At 46.5% G+C, this 11032-nt stretch overlaps 1 long non-coding RNA gene across 1 annotated transcript; it reads left to right on the top strand.

Annotated features, from left to right (window-relative positions):
* The first annotated feature begins 1341 nt into the window (after positions 1-1341).
* On the top strand, positions 1342-10750 carry LOC118152103 (uncharacterized). The gene is made up of 3 exons (XR_004740452.2): positions 1342-1467; positions 3356-3492; positions 10667-10750. It is a non-coding gene; the product is annotated as an uncharacterized LOC118152103 (long non-coding RNA).
* Positions 10751-11032: the final 282 nt, after the last annotated feature.

The raw sequence follows: 11032 nt of genomic DNA, 5'->3' as shown, positions 1-11032 counted from the left end.
CTCAGAGTCTGCTTCTGAGGGAACTCAAATGAAGAAATGGGGCTACCCTGGTCTCTTTCACTTTGTTCTGTGCTATTCTTGTTACCATTTGACTTGTCCTTTCCTCTAATCTCTATAACCTCAAAAAAAAAAACTCCAGGCATGGTGGCTCACGCCTGTAATCCCAGCACTTTGGGAGGCCAAGGCAGGTGGATCACAGGTCAGGAGTTCAAGACCAGCCTGGCCAACATGGTGAAACCCCATCTCTACTAAAAATACAAAACTTAGCTGGGCATGGTGGCAGGCACCATAATCCCAGTTACTTGGGAGGCTGAGGCAAGAGAATTGCTTGAACCTGGGAGGTGGAGGTTGCAGTGAGACGAGATTGTCACTGCATTCCAGTCTGGGCAACATTGCAAGACTCCATCTTGGAAAAAAAATCTCATATCTCTGCCTTTTTCACGCTTTTTGTTTATCCATTTTAGTAACTATTTCTACTTTTTCATAATGCACACCATCTGTATCTCCTCATGGCTCTTACTCTGCTCCTGCTCCCTCTCCCTACAGCGTTTCATTTACTATTCCCACTGCTGACCGCCTGGCTCTTCCCTAATTTCTCAGTTCAAATCTGCCAAGGAGGCATTTGATGACCCAGCCACCTTTTCTGTGTAAGGCATAGGCTCCGCAGTGAATTGGCTGTGCTCGGGTCAGTTATCACCCCTGTCCAATCAGGATAGAGATGGGGCATGAGCATGCAGGAAGGTTTAATGTCTGACCCCAAGGAGAAGACTGAGGGCATTCTAGACTTTCTCCCATTCCTTCATATGGACAATTGACATTGTTTTAACTTTATTTTAAATATAACTTCCATTTCTCCTTTCCAATCAGATTTTCTTCTTAAGTGTCTCCAATCCTGAAATTTCAAAGCTACTATAGGTGTGCATAAATTGAGACTTGGCTGCCTAAGGACTGGACCCTCGGTAGGGCTGTGGGTAGGACCTTCCCTGGGAAAAGGGGGTGTCTATGAGTGTATTTGATAGGTTAATACACCAAGTCTTTCTATGAAAGTCCTTTTTAAATGATGACAAAATGCTTGGAAAATACAGAAAAGCACAAAGGAAGAAAATAAAAGCCACAGGAAATCCCAGCACTTCTAGATAATCACTGCTTGAATATTAGGCACTCTCTCTCTCTCCCCGTGTGTGTGTGTGTGTGTGTGTGTGTGTGTGTGTGTGTGTGTGTGTGTATACTTTTAGAGGGAAATATTTCTTTCCCATAAGAGGATCGTCCTACATATGCTGCTTTTTATAACCTGCTTTTTTTTTAACCTATCACTGAACATTTTTCTGTGTCATTAAATATGCTTCTTCCAGCCTCATTTTGGTGTCAGCCTGGCCTTCGGATGTGGGGCTTCCTGCCCTGCTGAGCTGCCTTCTCAACCCTCCTCTCCCCAGGACACTCAGCTGTGAAAGGCGCTGATTTGCACAGGTGAATCTAATGAGCTCATCTCACTTCCCTCTACACATTTCAGCTGATCCAAGGCCGAGGTCTGCCATGTGGGACCCAGGCTGTCTATGGTAGTAGGAGCTTCCCCAATAGCATTGGACTCTCTGGGGAAATCACCAGTCAGCTCTGTACAGCTTCCTCATTCCCCACATGCTATCTGCAGCTTAGGACACTGTAAACTCAAATCATCAAAAACCAGAGCTGGAAGCTCCCTTAGGAAGCTGCTCCAGCCCCTCCAGCCCCTCCAGCCCCGTGGGAGTGAGGCTGAGAGAGGGGAAGTGGCCCAGCCACACTCAGCCAGGGCATTGGCAATGTCAAGACTCAAGCTGTGTCCCTTTAACCAAGCCTGGTCTCTTCTTGCCACCACCCCAGTGCCTGTTAGGAGCTGGGGTTCTCCTTTTCCACCCATCAGCCCTGCAAGGTGAAGTCTCCATGGCATTCCTGAGCCCCAGAATGAGCTCGCCAACTTAAAGACCCTAGCCTGTTATAAGTAATATTTTGATGTCATAGAAGAAATAGCACTCAAAAATAAATCCCCTCAGCAAAGCAATTTACTTCTATAGAAGGGTGCAGCTGATGGATGGAGCAATAGTGGCCACACGCTTGGACAACTGGGGAAGGGGTAATTATGCCTGATGGGGGTCGTCCCTACTGCTATGTCATTCTCCTATTGGCTAGGGTTAGACTGCACAAGCTAGACTAATCTCAATTGGTTATTTTAAAGAAAGCAGGGGTCCAAGCTGTAGTGGCAGGATGGGTGTTTTGGCGGGAAGGACGGTTACAGGAGGGTCAGAGCAGGTATCCAGGGGTGACCTAGGTCAAAGAAGGTGACCAGAGCAGGTGACTGGAGCAGGTGACCAGGATGAGTCAGGATGGAGTGGGGGACGCGGTGGGAGAACAGATGTGAACTACTACTTAGAACCAGTGGAGAAGGTTGTTTACTGAAATTATAAGGAAGTTAAACTTTAAAATAGAGTATTAAAGAATAAGAGAGCTGAACATACTGACATACTGATTCTTTGAAAAGAAACTTGGGATTCACTATAACCAGCCCAAGGCTTGACCTTGAGGCAGGTAAATGCCCTGCCAGCCTCCTCTGGATCAAGTCCCAGTTTTACATCCCGGGGCGTGGTGCAGTTAGAACAGCTGCCTTTCTGACTCTCTGCAGTGGCTGAGTAAACATTCTAGCAACAACGGATCTTTCTGTCTCTAGGGCCTCTGTTGGTGACATGTGCTGGGCTTTGCAGACTGTCACTAACTGCAGAGACTCTCCTTCAGACCTCCAGGCTCTCAGTCCATGGAGCAGTGGGCAGTTGCTTGGAGAGGCCTTCTGGGCCAGTCCGCAGCCCATGTGAGGAGTCTGATTACCAGGGGAACCTGGAAGAGACTTTGCCCCCGTGGTGATTAAAGGAATCAGGCCCAGTGTGCCTTGGGAAGCAGTTCTTCCAGTTGAGAGCCAGTTCACTCAGTGTGAAATGGAAGGAGGATTATCCCTAGCCTCATATGCAGTGCTTAGGGGTCTTGGGCTCTGTGCTTGATTGCAAGAACCCAGGGGGCCTGGCAGTTAAGCAGCATGAAAGGAATTCCAAGGCCTCATTTCCCCCTCTTTACTGAGGCAATCTTGGCTGAGCCCCAACCCTGGGGATGCCCTCAGGACCCAGACAGAGCTCCGGGTGACCAGTCTTCTCATCCTGACAGCCAGTGAAGTGTTTCTAGCTTTGCATCACCCCCGCCACTTGTGCCTTGTCTTCCTGGCCTCTGTCTTCCATTTGGTGAGACAAGAGTCTTCTCCAAGCACAAGTCCCCTTTTCTGCATTGTAAAGGACATACAGCTTTGTTTCATCTTGAATCTACTTCCTTTCTCTTGCAGATTTTCTTAAGGAGCAAGCAGGACCAAACAATTCCTGGTGGTGGCTGTGTCTGCTGAGAATTAATGCCATTTTGTCTTAGAGACTAGAGAAGGAGAGAACGACAGACCCTGGGGAATTGTCCTCGTGGAAAAGATGGGTGAGCCAACTCTCCTGTTTGATACATGAGATGAGATTATTCTTATTTGCTTGGTAACTGAGAGCAAAGCCCCATGCTCCCTGATCCTTCACTCAAGCAGCTCTCAGCAGGAACCCCCTGCTAATCCTCACACCCACCTCTAGGCCAAGAAACTGGAATTCTTACTCTACAAACCGTATGAGTTTCCATTCCTTCAAAGACAGTGTCATTCTCACCATTGCAAGCCAGCAAAAATATTTCCACCATCACCAGTGGAAGGAGAGGCAAGCCAGAAGGAGGAGGTGAATCCCTCTGGTGGCCCAGGCCCTGGGTCTGGAGCAGGGCAAACAACTCTGAGCTTGACTACCAAGCAGAAGTGAGAGTTGGAAGGAAGGGTAGAAACCAGGGGACAAGGAGGAGAGGAATGGGTGGGAGAAAAGGGAGGGGTTGACCTGAACAATCGAGCCCCAAGCTTGCCAAGCTGCTACACAAACTGGAAGACAGGGCTAGGAGGAGAACCAGGCTCTGCTGATGTGGTGCCTGCTAACCTTGCTCACACATGAATGCAGGAGATCAGTGATGCCAGTATTTCAGGCAGGGCCAGTTATAGAATTTTTGAAGCCAGTATAAAATGAGATTGTGGGTCCCCTCATTCAAAAAGTATTAAGAACTTCAAGATGGAGGCTGAGCATGGTAGCTCACACCTATAATTCCAGAACTTTGAGAGGCTGAGGCAGGTGGATCACCAGGTCAAGAGATCGAGACCATCCTGGCCAACATGGCGAAAGCCCATCTCGACTAAAAATTAGCTGGGCATGGTGGCACGTGCCTATAGTCCCAGCTACTCTGGAGGCTGAGGCAGGAGAATCACTTGAACCCAGGAGGGGGAGGTTGCAGTGAGACGAGATCTCGGCACTACACTCCAGCCATGGCGACAGCGAGACTCCATTTCAAAAAAAAAAGAACTTCAAGATGGAGACTGAAGAGTATTAAGGCAGGAGTGGAGCCCTTGAGCACGAGGTCCTGGTCAAGGGCACAGGTCACGTGCCCATGAAGCCGTCCTGATTCCAGGGCTGGGGCTGGTGTTTTGATGGTCTCTGGCCTAATTGAGATGTAGTTTTTTGAGATTAAAAACAAATCTTGGGAGGGACATAATAAGATGAAATTCAGGGATGGAAGGTACATCAGTAATACCTAGTTATTGAGCACCTGCTATATGTCTAGCTCTCTTCTAAATGCCTTATGTATGTTCCCTAATTCAAACTGTATGGCAACTAAATGGGGTAGATACTGTCATCATCATCATCATCATCCCCCAGCTGAGGAAACTGAGGCACTGCAATTTGAGCAATAAACCATTGTGATCATTAGTTACCAGGAAGGCTGAATAATTTGCTCACGGACGTCAAGCTCCTAAGTGAAAGAGCTAGGATTTGAATGGGAGGCCATGTCCATGCCCCTAACCATTTAACAATGCTGCAAAGGCCAGGTGCAGTGGCTCACACCTGTAATCCCAATACTTTAGGAGGAAGAGGTGGGTGGATCCTCTCAGATTAGGAGTTCAAGACCAGCCTGGCCAACGTGGCGAAACTCCGTCTCTACTAAAAACACAAAAAATAGATGGGTGTGGTGGCATGTGCCTGTAATCCCAGTACTCGGGAAGCTGAGGCAGGAGAATTGCTTGAACCTGGGAGGTGGAAGTTGCAGTGAGCCTAGATCACACCATTGCACTTCAGCCTGGGGGACAAGAGTGAAACTCTGTGTCAAACCAACCAACCAACCAACGAACCAATGCTGCAAAGTAGAGGGCAATTTCAGCCAAAGGAAGCTTCTTTATAAGGAGTTGTTTTCCTTCAGCAAAGGAGGTTCTAAGAAGTATTCAGAGAGCCATGGCTGGCAACATTTGAAAATAGGCAGGATCCACTTTACAAAGGGAAGGCAGCATTGCTATGGAGTTGGATGAAATAACAATCCTCATACTGAAAGTCATAAGACTCTCTCAGTATTTGTGATGAATCAGCAACTATGCTAACCATTTTATAAGCCCTTTCAAAGCCCAGCAGTTAGTGCCTTGGCCTGTTTTACAAAAAAGGAGGCAAACCCAAGGCGCAAAGCTTAGAGTTGACATTCCCTAGAGTCAAGGAGCCGGGGGCAACTCCGGATCAGTCTGTCTCCAAAGCTCTTGCTTTCAACAAGACACAGGTTATAAGACACAGGTTGGCTTTTAAAGTCCCTTCCACCCATATGATGCAATAATTCTACGTATCCATGGGGAAATGCTATTGCATCTGCCTGTGAGGTTTCATTTTCACCAGTACTGATATTTTTACTGAGAGGTCGGAGGCTGCCAGGGGAATCTGCTCCCTGTCTGGAGTCAGTCCTCTGTATGTAGGACCAAATCCTGCCCACATCCTACCAATTCTTTCTTCCTCGCATTTTTCAGTCTGGTCTGTGGTTAAGCGATGGCAAATGCCTGTATTTCTGATTTCATCTGTGTTTAACCAGACAACTTCATAAGTGCTGGTATGTTGTCCAGAAAAGGTCGTGAGGTACAACTTCTGTACGTCACACTGACCCACAAGATGTCCTCTAGAAGTTACAGAGTTGAAGTCACAAGGCTTCAACTAAAGGGCTTAATCCCAAGCAGAAGTGAAGGGTTCTTCCACTTTTGTCTCTCTGCTTCCAAACTGGCCCATGGGGATCCTGTCTTATGGTTCTGGAACTGTGGGTACCAGCAGGTCCCTAAGGATATTGGGTTCCTAAAGAGCATGTGCCAGGACCCAGATCTCTGCCGCTCTAGACACTCACCTCTTCAGAAGAGCAATACATGTCACCTGTACTACTGTCCAGGGCTGCGGTAACAACAGAAAGTTATTCGTTCCCGGTTCTGGAGGCCAGAAGTCTGAACTCAATGTGTCGGCAGAGCTATGCTCCCTCCAAAGCCTGGAGTTGCCAACAATCCTCGTGGTCCTTTGGCTTGTGGATGCACGGCTCCAGTCTCTGCATTGATCATCCCAAGGCCTTCTTTTTGTGTCTCTGCTTTTTCTCCTCTCTTTTTCTTCTTTAAGAGACAGGGTCTCGCTTTGTTACTGAGGTTGCCGTGGTGCCATCATAGATCATTGCAGCCTTGAACTCCTGGGCTCAAGTGATCCTCCTGCCTCAGCCCACCAAGAAGCTGAGGCTGCAGGGGCAGCTAATTTTTAATTTTTTTAGAGATGGGATCTTGCTAGGTTGCCCAGGCTAGTCTCGAACTCCTGACCTCAAGCAATCCTCCCACCTTGGCATCCCAGAGTTCTGGGATTATAGGTGTGAGCCACCACATCTGGCCTCTTCCCATTTTACAAGGACAATAACCATCAGCCTATCCTAATCAAATATGACTTCACCTTAACTTGATTACACCTGCCAAGACCCTATATCCAATAGTTCATGTAGGGGAGAAACTATAATTTCTCCCCTCTTACGTTCTTATTTGAGACACTCTCTGGAAAACAAAAGTCAGATTAACAATAGAGAAACAAGCAGAAATGTATTAATGCGAGCTCCACCTATCATGCAGGAGAGGCCTTAGTTCAAAAGTATTTCTCTCTCAAGCTAGTGGCTTAGAGGTCTTGCTTAAATAATAGGTTAACAAAGAGCTGTAAATCCCATCTAGTGACAAGACAAAGGGGAGAGCAGTTTCAGTGTTTGAAAGGTGGGAAAAGGTGGGAAGAGAGTAAAATCTGTTCCTAGATTTTCCTGGTGCCTGCAGGTGCTTTCTCTGGGCTGATAAGCAAGTGCTGTGTCTTAAGGAAGAAAGGATTCACGTCCATAGTCAGGCAAGCAGAGGCCCAGGCAGAGTTCCCCTGCATTTGCAATGTAGTTGACTTAACAATCCTCAGTATCTTAAGAGTACATATTTTGGTTTCCTGAATTCACAGGGACTTCAAGTTAGCACATCAACGTATCTTTTTTTTTTTTTTTTTTTTTTTTTTTTTTTTTGAGATGGAGTTTTGCTCTTGTTGCCCAAGCTGGAGTAAAGTGGCACAATCTCAGCCTCCCAGGTTCAAGCCATTCTCCTGCTTCAGCCTCGCATATGCCTGGGATTACAGGCACACACCACCACATGTAGCTAATTTTTTATATTTTTAGTAGAGATGGGGTTTCACCATGTTGTCCAGGCTGATCTTGAACTCCTGACCTCAGGTAATTCACCCACCTTGGCCTTCCAAAGTGTTAGGATTACAGGTGTGAGCCACTGTGCCCAGCTGATATATATTTTTAGGGAACACAATCCCACCCACACATGGCCCCTACCTCAGTGAATACACACGGTGACTGAGGATGTGCAGTGTGTATATTGCTAGGAACACATAATTATATAGCATTTCCTGTTTGCCAGCAGTGTTCATCATTTAATCCTCACCATGGCCCTACAAGTAGGTTCTGTGAATATCCCCATGTTACAGATGAGGAAACAGATGGTCAAAGAGGTTAAGCCTTGCCCAAAAATCACACTTCACTACCAAGAGCAGACCTGAGCTTCACGCCCAGGTGGCAGAGCTCTGAAGTCCCAGGTGATTCACCAGGACATTGGGCGACCTCCAGGGACCAGAGGGAAAAGGAAGTTAAGCCTTTATGTCACCAAGAGCTTTAGACCCATTAAGACCAAGGCACTCTGCAACAACTGGACAGTTCTACAAAGGGAAGCTGTGGGCTCCATGCTGGGTGTTGTGGTTTCTGATGGATCACTTCAGGTCATCTATCTGAAGCTGAGTTTCTTCATCTACAGATAAGACCATGGAAACTGCCCTAACTATCTCAAAGAACAACCGTGATGGCTTGTGCTGGCCCTCAGAAGCCCTCTACCCATGTGTTGTAAACTGCCCATCCACCACCTTCAGGTCTGCCCAAATTCCACCATGTTAGAGTGTGCTTCCCTGGCCGCTGTATCTATGCTAGTGCCACCCACCCCACTGTTGTTCCTTGGTGCTGAAAAGAATCATGCTCAAAGAACTTTTCTCAGCAAGGCAATTTTACTTTATGCAGAAAGGGTGCTTCTCAGAAGTCTGATTGCCAGGAGAGCACATTAAACAAAGAAAAGCAGAAGTGTTTATCCCTGATGCATTGGGTCCTTACTGCTGCATCCTATCTCTATTGACTGGAGCTGGACAGCACAACCTAGACTGAACCCAATTGGCTAAAAACTTAAACTTTCCTAAATAGGTAAACACATGATGCAGAACAAAGAAAGGAAGGGGGTTGTTGACAGAAAACTAGGAGAATAATAACATTTCCAAATAAGGAAGAGGCATAGAACCGGGAAATGCCTGAGCATGTTCAGACATGTCTGAGCAGGCTATAGGCCAGAACAAATAACTTGGTAAAAGTAGAAGGACATAGAATGTACATATTCCCTTACTAAATTTAACAGCTACATAGGGCTTAACAAAGAGTTATTAGTAAAAAGCAAGGAAGCTTGAAGGAAGTTAGTTTTTAAAAGAAACTATTATTTCTAACATATTATTATTTAATCTTTAACAAAAAGGGAAACTTTGAAGAGGAACTTTTTACTTTTCATACTACCATCCCTTTTATGTCTTTCCCTGAAACTGACTACCTTACATCTTAGGTTTATTTGTTTATCGTCTACCTTAACCTTTTTAGAAGGTAAATTCCAAGGGAGCAAGAGCTTTGTCTATTTCTTTCTATTGCCCTTGAAGTGCCTCCACCAGTACCTGCCATGTAGCAGGCTCTCAGTAGTACTTCTTGACTGAGTAAGTGAATAGCTTCATGTAAAGTGGTGGTTCCTTCTCCAGTACATGACTGGAGTGGAGGAGGAACAGCTTTTCTGCTAGAATGAAAGTTCCAGGAGAACAGGAAACTGAGGGTACTCAAGATGGGTATCTATTAAATGAATGGAAGAGGAAAGGACTGATGGAGAGACAAAAACCACACTGTCCCCTCTGATGCCCAGAGAAGTTCAGGAAAGCTGCAGCTGGACCTGAGCTGGGATTGGGAGAAGGAAGAGGAGCCCTGTAGCCTGCAAGGATGGGCTGTGAGCAGGCGATGTGAGCGGTGGTGGCGGGGAGGCAATGGCAAGACTCAGTGAAATGTCAGGAGCCTGCCAGATTTGAACAAGCCATCATGGGAGAGAAGTGGACAGGTCGCCTCTGACTATGAATTACTTACATGCTGAGTAAAATGAAACATATCTTCTTCCCAGCCATACACATCAGATACTTCACTAATAAAGAATTTTAAAGTATGGAATAATGAGAGTTATTGAGTTTAACCGGTCTTCCCCCAACTCCCCCCTCCACCATCCACCTATCACCAATGATCTCAGGCTCCGCTCAGGCTGGGGCTGGTCTATAATAACTTCTCAGGCAATTAAACCACATCCAATTTGATAAGTCTGAATATTTCAGAGGATCCTGTTACCTCCATCTTCGGGCCTGGAGGCCTACATTTTCTCATTAAACCTAACTGGCTTGTAAGAGAAGCTGATATCTGGGTGATAAAGCAGGCAGGTTCTCTACCTGCTCCTGTCTCTCTCTCTGATTGTAGGTGGCTAAACAGCTTCAGCCTGTCTGTCTGGGGGTGCTGGGGTTTCAGGGACCGGGAGGAGGCTCCCTCCCCTGAAGCCCCACTCCTCTTGCTGAGAATTCTCCTTTAATGCAGGTCAACACCTTTCATTCCAGCTCAGAAAGACAAGGCAGAAAATTTAAAATGCCCCAGGAGAAGCAAAGTACTGGTTTAAATTAACACTAACGTGCAAATGACTGAGCGCAGACCTTTGTCCCTGGAAGGCAGATTTTAAAAAGCAAGGAGAGGAAAGCTGATGTGGGGAGAGAATGGATTTTTTTACCATCTCAGTCCTTCCACTCACTACCCTGGGACTTGAAGTGAGTTAATTAACCTCTCATCTGTGAAAACATGAGAAATTTGCTGTGGCCAGAGGAGCCACCTGCAGCTTCCAGGCTATGCAGATCCCCACCCTATCTCTGTGCCATTTCTCAGCGATCCCTGGGTCTGCAAGGTCTCTCCCCTTTCCTCACCTGCCTCCTCATCTTTCCACTTCCCTGGACGTCTTTCCAGGGTTGGATGGCCGTCATCGTTTTCACATAGTGAAAACAGTTACACTTGGCTTTCAAACAACATGGGTTTTAACTATACAGGGTCACTTATACATGGATTTTTTTTTGTTTTCCAGACAAACAGAGATTGAAAATACAGTGTTCTGGCTGGGCGTGATGGCTCATACCTGTAATCCTCACACTTTGAGAAGCCAAGGTGGGTGAATCATCTGAGGTCAGGAGTTCGAGACCAGCCTGGCTAACATGGCAAAACCCCATATCTACTAAAAATACAAAAGGTAGCCAGACAGGTTGTATGGCGCCTGTAGTCTCAGCTACTTGAGAGGCTGAAGCAAGAGAATCACTTGAACCTGGGAGGTGGAGGTTGCAGTGAGCTGAGATCACGCCATTGCACTTTGGTCTGGGCCACAGAGTGAGACTGTCTCAAAAAAAAAAAAGAGATAATAATTTAAAAAAAGAAGAAAAGAGAAAATACAACATTC

Source organism: Callithrix jacchus, chromosome 3 (assembly GCF_049354715.1).
Source record: "Callithrix jacchus isolate 240 chromosome 3, calJac240_pri, whole genome shotgun sequence".
In the NCBI taxonomy this organism is placed as follows: domain Eukaryota; kingdom Metazoa; phylum Chordata; class Mammalia; order Primates; family Cebidae; genus Callithrix; species Callithrix jacchus.
Note: the sequence above shows the minus strand (reverse complement) of the source record. Positions and strands in the feature narration are given on the sequence as shown.